Source organism: Sorex fumeus, unplaced genomic scaffold (genome assembly GCF_029834395.1).
Source record: "Sorex fumeus unplaced genomic scaffold, SorFum_2.1 ptg000043l, whole genome shotgun sequence".
In the NCBI taxonomy this organism is placed as follows: Eukaryota; Metazoa; Chordata; class Mammalia; order Eulipotyphla; family Soricidae; genus Sorex; species Sorex fumeus.
In genome coordinates, this window is record NW_026606100.1 from 25,398,609 (window position 1) to 25,405,825 (window position 7,217).

A 7,217-nucleotide genomic window follows, 5' to 3' on the forward strand; every position below is an offset into this window, starting at 1 on the left:
CACAAATACATTCAGAAACAGTGAACTCAACTGACTTCAGATTAAGAATAGAGAGGATGAAATTTTAATGACTCACTCAGAAACAATATTAAAATGTACAACAAAGCTACACAATTGGTGGTAAAAAAAAAAAGATAGGGGAGATGGGCTAGAAGAAACATACAGCATGAGGCGAGTAGAAGTTGTGGAAAGGAAGGGAGGAAATGGTAGAGAGAGGTGTGGGGAAAGTAGGATGGGAGAACACCAAGACACAGCAATAGACACACATGCTGAGTCAGTCACACAAAGCAGGAAGAATAAATCCACAGAGATACTCCATGAGCCTGAAGAGTTAAAGTAAGCAACACACAATACATGAAGGCTTGTTGGCTTGGGCTATAGATTTCAAGGCATTATCACCTTTTACCTTGCCTTTGAATGGTTACTGATCTGGTTAACCACAGTTCACAGCTCTTTAATTGCTCATTGAAAGGGTCTGAGGCTTAGCTCAGGTCAGAGGCCAGCAGTTAGCCTCCAGTGAGGTGGAGTCAGTAAATCAGTCATCTCCAAGTGTCCCCTCTGAAAGGGGAGGACCAGCAACATGAGCTCAACATGGACAATGCACCCATGAAAGTTAAAGGAAAAAAAACTGCTTGAGTTAAAAAAAAAAACAAGAAAAGGGTTTTTTGTGTGTGTTTTTTGTTTTTTTTTTTTTTTTTTAGTTTTGTGTTTTTAAAAAAAGTAGCACTGGGGGCTGGAGTGATAGCACAGCAGGTAGGACGTTTGCCTTGCACACGGCCAACCCAGATTCGATTCCGAGCATCCCATATGGTCCCCTGAGCACCGCTAGAAGTAATTCCTGAGTGCAGAGCCAGGAGTAAGCCCTGTGCATCACTAGGTATGACCCAAAAAGAAAAAAAAATAGCACTGGATCCCACCTCAGCATTCTCCAGCAGCACCCTGGCCACACCTGACCTGACAGAGGGTCACAGGATGAAGAGCTGCATGCCCAATGGCTATGCAACCCAACAGCCTCCAGTCCACACTGAAACTGACAGCGGAATAAGGAGGGAAATTCCAAGGAGAGTCCAAGAGAGTCCCCATCCGGCCTAGACTCTTGGTCCACTAAGCCCCCACCATAATCCCCAACCTTGTGTAAACCAAGTTGCTGCTTACTTACTTCCCAGCTGCTGGAGCTTCCCCTCAACCCCAGCCCTCCCCCCACCAAGCCCACCATAAGTATTTCCTGTCCCCTTCTGACCTGTCTATCCCGAGCTTGCTACTTGGTCCTACCTCTCCCTTCTTTCAACCACTATTCCTCCTTTCTTTTCCTCGCCCCTTCTTGGAATCATTTCTCTCTGAGGAAGAGGGGGCTTAAGAGATGGGTCCAGAACATAGGAGGCAGAATCTGTCCACCTGGATTTCTGCCCCAGCTCTGCATTGCTAGCTGTGTGACTATGTGACCTTGGACAAACTGCCAAACCTCCAACCACTCAAATTCCTCAGTGAAGGAGGTTGAATCTGGCAATCACTGAGGTTGCTTCCAACTCCAGAACTCAAACCTCCACCTGCATAACCATAAATAAAAGCAGTGAGCTACACACACTTAAAAAGAGAAAATAAATCCTAGAAACCAACCCTTGTCTTCATCTCTCCCGCCAAGCACCCATTCCTGATGCTCCATGCCTCACTCTGGGCGACTCTCCATCCTTTGCAGACAATAAAATCTCATGAGGGGCTGGAGTGATAGTACAGCGGGTAGGGCATTTGCCTTGAATGGGGCTGATATGAGTTCGATCCTTGGCATCCCATATAGTCCCATGAGCACCGCCAGGTATGACCCAAAAAGCAAAAACAAAAAAAAAACTCATGAATTTCAGTCAGCAGGGGAAAGGTGAATCTGAATTCAGCAGCGGCTGGAGTCCTGAAAAGTTTTTTTCATGCCATTGACCAATACTGTAAGCATGCCATCACCTTAAAAAATGAACGAGAATCAAAGAACACCATCACAAACTGTACTTGTGACCCTACAAACAGCAATGCTCTCAGGAACTCAGAAAGAGGTCTGCTCCCAGTCCCTGCCATTTACCAACAAGGAGACCAATCCAGAGAGGAGGCAGAGACCACTTGCCCCAAGATCAAAGCTTTTCTCAGGCCCAGAAAGCCCTTCCCCATTAAAGTTTGTTTTTTTATGAAAACCATTCCATTGCATGTGTCACAGATGAAACCCAAAATCAGCAGCGAGCGCTCATTACAGCAAGTCTAGCATGTCCAGGGCAGCTTCCAGAGCTAAGTTTGGATGGTCAGCTGGCTACTAATGCATAAAGGCTTCTCTCCCCGCTAGAACCCTGCCCATTCATTCATTCCCTGCAAAGAAAATACCAGTCTCTACTATCTGTATTGAACTCTATTTTGAAGTGGAAATAATTGAACAGTTCTTTGTTGGACCAATGAGAAGCACTTTCTGGTCCTTCCCCATGACTCCTATCTCACCCCTCAAGACCCCTGATCCATTCTGAAAAGTTCACCCCATCTCTCCAACTAGAATGAAGGAGGGGGGAAGGGCCAAGAATAAATGGGTGCCGGAGAAGATGACAATGTACTGTCATCTCTTCTGCCTACAGAAAGCACTGCGTGTCACATACTAACTCCTTGTGAAGATGTCACCACAGCTAGTTCAGGCCAGGCCCCCAGCTACAAAATATACTCTCAGCAGCCCCTGAAAAATTAACCCTTTTCCATCCATTCTAAACAATGTCCAGGGCAAAAATGCCCAGAGACCAGTCCTCTCCCTGGTCCATGAGCCTGAGATGCCCCGGCTTGGCTGGCAAGGCTCTATATAAAACAGTACCAAGAGGGTGGGGCAGGGCATTGGTGGCAGAGTCCTCCTCACCACCCCACCCTCCCTTCAGCACACCCTCCCACCCCCACTCTCTGCACCTATATAGGGGAAGCTGGTCAGAAGGCCCCAGCATGTATTTCTGTCATTGTAGCTGCTGTCCCCACCTGCTGTCCACCTCACTTTTAATTCACCCCTTTTCTTCAGTCGCCACTAAAGCACCTTTCCAAGCCAAAGCAAACACAACGGTGAATTTAAACAGTGTGCTCAAACACGGAACACTGGGTGGGGGCTGGGGGGTGGGGGGAGGGGAGGTCTGGATACAGGCCCTCCTGGCCTGGCTTGGCCTTCACTTAGGAGAGGAAAGGACGCTCTGTGGGGGAGGGGCGGTGTCAGAGGCCTGGCGTGCCAAACAGGTTCCATGATGTCTCTAAATGAATGTCCCTCCTATTGATGGTGAAATCAGTTGGGGCCACGTTATCAGGTCAACCCTGTGACAAGAGGGTCACCCCAGCGCTCAGTTTAAAATAAATATCCAAAAGCCCAGCCAGAATATGCTGGGGGAAAACCCAGGATCTGGATATAAAAAAAAAAAAAAATTAAAAAAAGAGCCGGGCTCAGCGTAATCCTTTCTCCTTTTATGTAGCAATGCAATAGACTAATAAATTCTGTCTTCCTGAAGAATGCACCGATGAATTTCAAAGCCATCGCATAACAGCAGATGCACCGGGGATGCACTGCACATCGCCCACCCCCCTCCACCATGAAAGGCACAGAATTGCCTCTATCCCTCTCTTGAATGGCGCTGCTGCTTCCCAAGGAAGGGACGCCAAGCGACGCCGTCAAGCTGCCAGCTAGGGGCCTGGGAATTGCGAGAGAGGAGTTGCTCTCAGTTCATAGGTGACTGACTGCCTAGCAAGATGCTTGCCGGTCGCTCCGGGGATGAAGAAGGCGCATGGGCGAATGGGCAGACCCGAGGTTCCCGGGGTCGGCGGGGACACAGACGGACCCCCTGTTTGGAGGCGGGTCCTTAGGCCAGACCGGTCGACCTTCCAGCCCCTCCGGCCGCCCGCTCCTCCAGGGGTGGGATGCTGATGGGCGCGTACACCTGAGACGCCTGCATCCTGCCACGGGCGCCCTCCTCCTTCCTCCGGCTGCTGCAGAGGAGCCCCTCCTCGGTAGTTTCACTTTACGGCGAAAACCCACCGCCCCGGCGAGGCTGTCTCCTGCACCAGCCTGGAGCAGGCTGACGTTCTTTCCCCGGCAGAGGCCATGATCGCACGGAGCCCCCACCCGGACCCCACCACCACCACCCGTCACACTCACATACACACACAAATGCTCCAGAATCCCCGCACCCTGGGCAACTTTCCTTGCAAGATTCGGGGATCCACCAAGCAGACAAGAAAGGATGCTTTGATGGAAGGGGATGGAGGAGGGGGAAACGATTTCCTCCCTGACTACTCCGGGAGATGCTCAGAGGGCGGGGGTCCGGGGGTCCCACCCACCCACACACACACACACATACACACAAGTCCTTCCCAACAGCTGGCCCTTTAAACGCGCCTCCTCCGAGCGCCGAACAAAGACGGCGCCCGCGGGGGCCGGGTCGGCGCACGCCCCCCGGGGCCGCGGCGGCGGGCGGGCGAGCGGCGGGCGCGGGCTTACCTTGCGGGTCGCCGGGCGGGCGGCGGGCGGGCTGCGCGCGTCCGGCCCCACTCGCACTACACGCTGCAGTTGGCCCCGCTCTGTTTTTCTGGGACTCGCTGCTGACTTCACCGACACTTCGCCGCCGGCCAATGGGCTGCAGTGACCGCCCCCTCATTAGCATGCGGCTGGGACCGCCCACTCCGGCGGCGCCCGGTCGGCGGGCGGGACCCGGGGGGCGGGGTCGGGGCCTCGGCGGTGACAGGAAGGGGCGTCTGCGCCAATGAGAGGCGTGGAGAGCGTCCGCCGCCCCGCCCCGCGTCATTGTGAGCCGGGGAGCGCGGGCCCGCGCATATCCCCGCTGAGAATGCGCGCGCGCGGTCCCGTAACCCTTTCTGTCCTGGAGCCCGGAGGATCGGCTGGCCACGAGAGATCGACCCGGAGGAGCTGTGCGAGAACCCAGGGAGTATGGGCCGGAGTGATCGCAGAGCGGGGAGGGCGTTTGCCTTGCACGCGGCCGACCGGGGTTCAATCCCCGGCATTCCATACGGTTCCCCGCGCACCGCCGGGAGTAATTTCTGCATGCGAAACCAAGAGATACCCCTGAGCACTACCAGGTGTGACCAAAACAAACAAACAAAAACCTTGGGAATAAAATTTTACAATCAAGCTATCTTGAGAGCATATATATTACTGAACCGCTGTACCCCAATTTGTTCACCTGTGAAATGGCATATTAATACTACCTATTTTGTAAGCTTGTGTGATGATAACAGTTAATCAATCTAAATTCTTTTTTTACACACAGATACCAGTTTATTTATTTACTAAAATAAATAAAAATTATAAAATTATTCTGGACATAATGGCTGGAGCGATAGCACAGCAGGTAGGGCGTTCGCCTTACATGTGGCCAACATGGCCGACCCGAGTTCGATTCCTCCGCCCCTCTCGGAGAGCCTGGCAAGCTACTGAGAGTATTGGATATGCCAGACACAGTAACAACAAAGTCTCCAATGGAGACGTTACTGGGCCCGCTCGAGCAAATCGACCATCAACGGGAGGGCCTTTACCTTTACCTATAATATGAAGTGATTACACAAATACATATATATTTTTAATCCTTGACTGGAAAAAGAGATGCTTTGATAATGTTATTTGGAAATGTGTCTAGTTCACTTACTTCTTTTATTAATAGATTAAAGTAGGACCAATGTGTTCATCTAAGCCTTAAAACCGAGATCTTACAAAGATTACTAAAATAAGATTTAGTAAACTATGTGTGACATTGATGTCCGATTTCTACTGGAACTCATGCCTTTCTTACTTACAGCCTCTATATATTGTTCGCATATACCAAGATTCTAGTAACAATCTAAATTCTTTAGATCAGTGCAGGGTCATCCACTACAGAAAGGTTGATTGGAGTCCTTATATTCTATTTCAGCCTATGTGTTTAATACTTCCTTAAATGTTTTCTCATTTGATCCTCACAGCCCAGTAACAGAGACATAGTTACCATTCCCAATTTTGCAAGTGGGGAAATTGAGCTGTGGTCTAACTGGTTTACCAAAGGTTGTAAGCATGGCTCTCCCCTCATAATTTTTCCATATTAGAGAGAGACTCAGGGCAGATAATTGGGTTCAGTGCTAATCACTGAACAACTACCCTGGCCTCCTAGGATGCTGTCAGCATTATAGGATGAAGGGGGAGCAATTACTTGGACCAAGTGTGTGGGTGGGGGGGGCGGTGGACAGCAAGCAAGTAGCTGGCCTGAAACTTGCTGCCTCCAGTCCTAGATCTCCATACATACCTCTAGGACATCCCTGAAGGGACAGCATTCCTCCCCTGCATGAAACACAACTGATCTTGTCAGCTGCCCTTAGCAAGACTAGCACAGCCTCAGCAGCACACCCTGTCAACAATGTGTGTCGAGGTAAAGGCAAGCCTTGATGACTGCACAAACTGATGAGCTGTACATCTGCTAAGGTTCTTAGATGTCAGGGAACAGTGACATATCTTTGCTCCAAAACACCTGCTCTCTTCTGCTGTATAAGGGTAAAAAGAGAAAGAACAATTAGCAGACTCCTAGCTCCCTGGGAGCTTCCATTATAACTAAGAAAGGGGGGTGGGGAACACTCAAAAACTACTCTCTCTTGAAAAATCCGCTTTCCTATATGGATCTTCCCCTATTGCACCTCATTCTGCTGCTTCGCAAAGAATACCAAAAGGGACTTCAGGCTTCACCCACTGCTCTCCACAGTCTGTGCCAGATAGTTCCTTCTGAGCCTATAGAGCATTAAATGACTAATATTTATTGAAAAACCTAGTCTGTTCTGCTTTATACTGTGTTTGTGCTGGGAGTTGTACATCTACTAACTAACTGATGCCATACAACTTCAGGAGATAGCCATTGTAATATCTTAAAAGTTATTTATGGAAGAAAGTCAGAAGCAGAGAAACTAAGTAGGTTGCCTACACTCAGCAAATCTCAAGAAAAGAAAATATCAAGAAAAGAATAGTAGCACTGTAGCACTGTCCTCCCGTTGTTTATCGATTTGCTCGAGCGGGCACCAGTAACGTCTCCATTGTGAGACTTGTTGTTACTGTTTTTGGCGTATCAAATACACCACTGAGAGCTTGCCACTCTCTGCCTTGCAGGTGGGATGCTCTTGGTAGCTTGCCGGGCTCTCCAAGAGGGGTGGAAGAATCAAACTGGGGTCGGCCATGTGCAAGGCAAACACCCTACCCG

The 7,217-nt window shown here is 50.0% G+C and overlaps 1 protein-coding gene across 47 annotated transcripts in view; it reads right to left on the minus strand.

Moving 5' to 3' along the window:
• The window catches only part of SORBS1 (sorbin and SH3 domain containing 1), a 240,798-nt gene extending 236,191 nt beyond the window's left edge, over positions 1-4,607 (minus strand). For all 47 annotated transcript variants that reach the window (XM_056120898.1, XM_056120897.1, XM_056120871.1 and 44 more), the window contains exon 1: positions 4,487-4,607. The gene's annotated coding sequence lies outside the window, so the exon portion shown is untranslated. The remainder of the gene's footprint in view (positions 1-4,486) is intronic.
• Between the last annotated feature and the right edge of the window lie 2,610 nt (positions 4,608-7,217).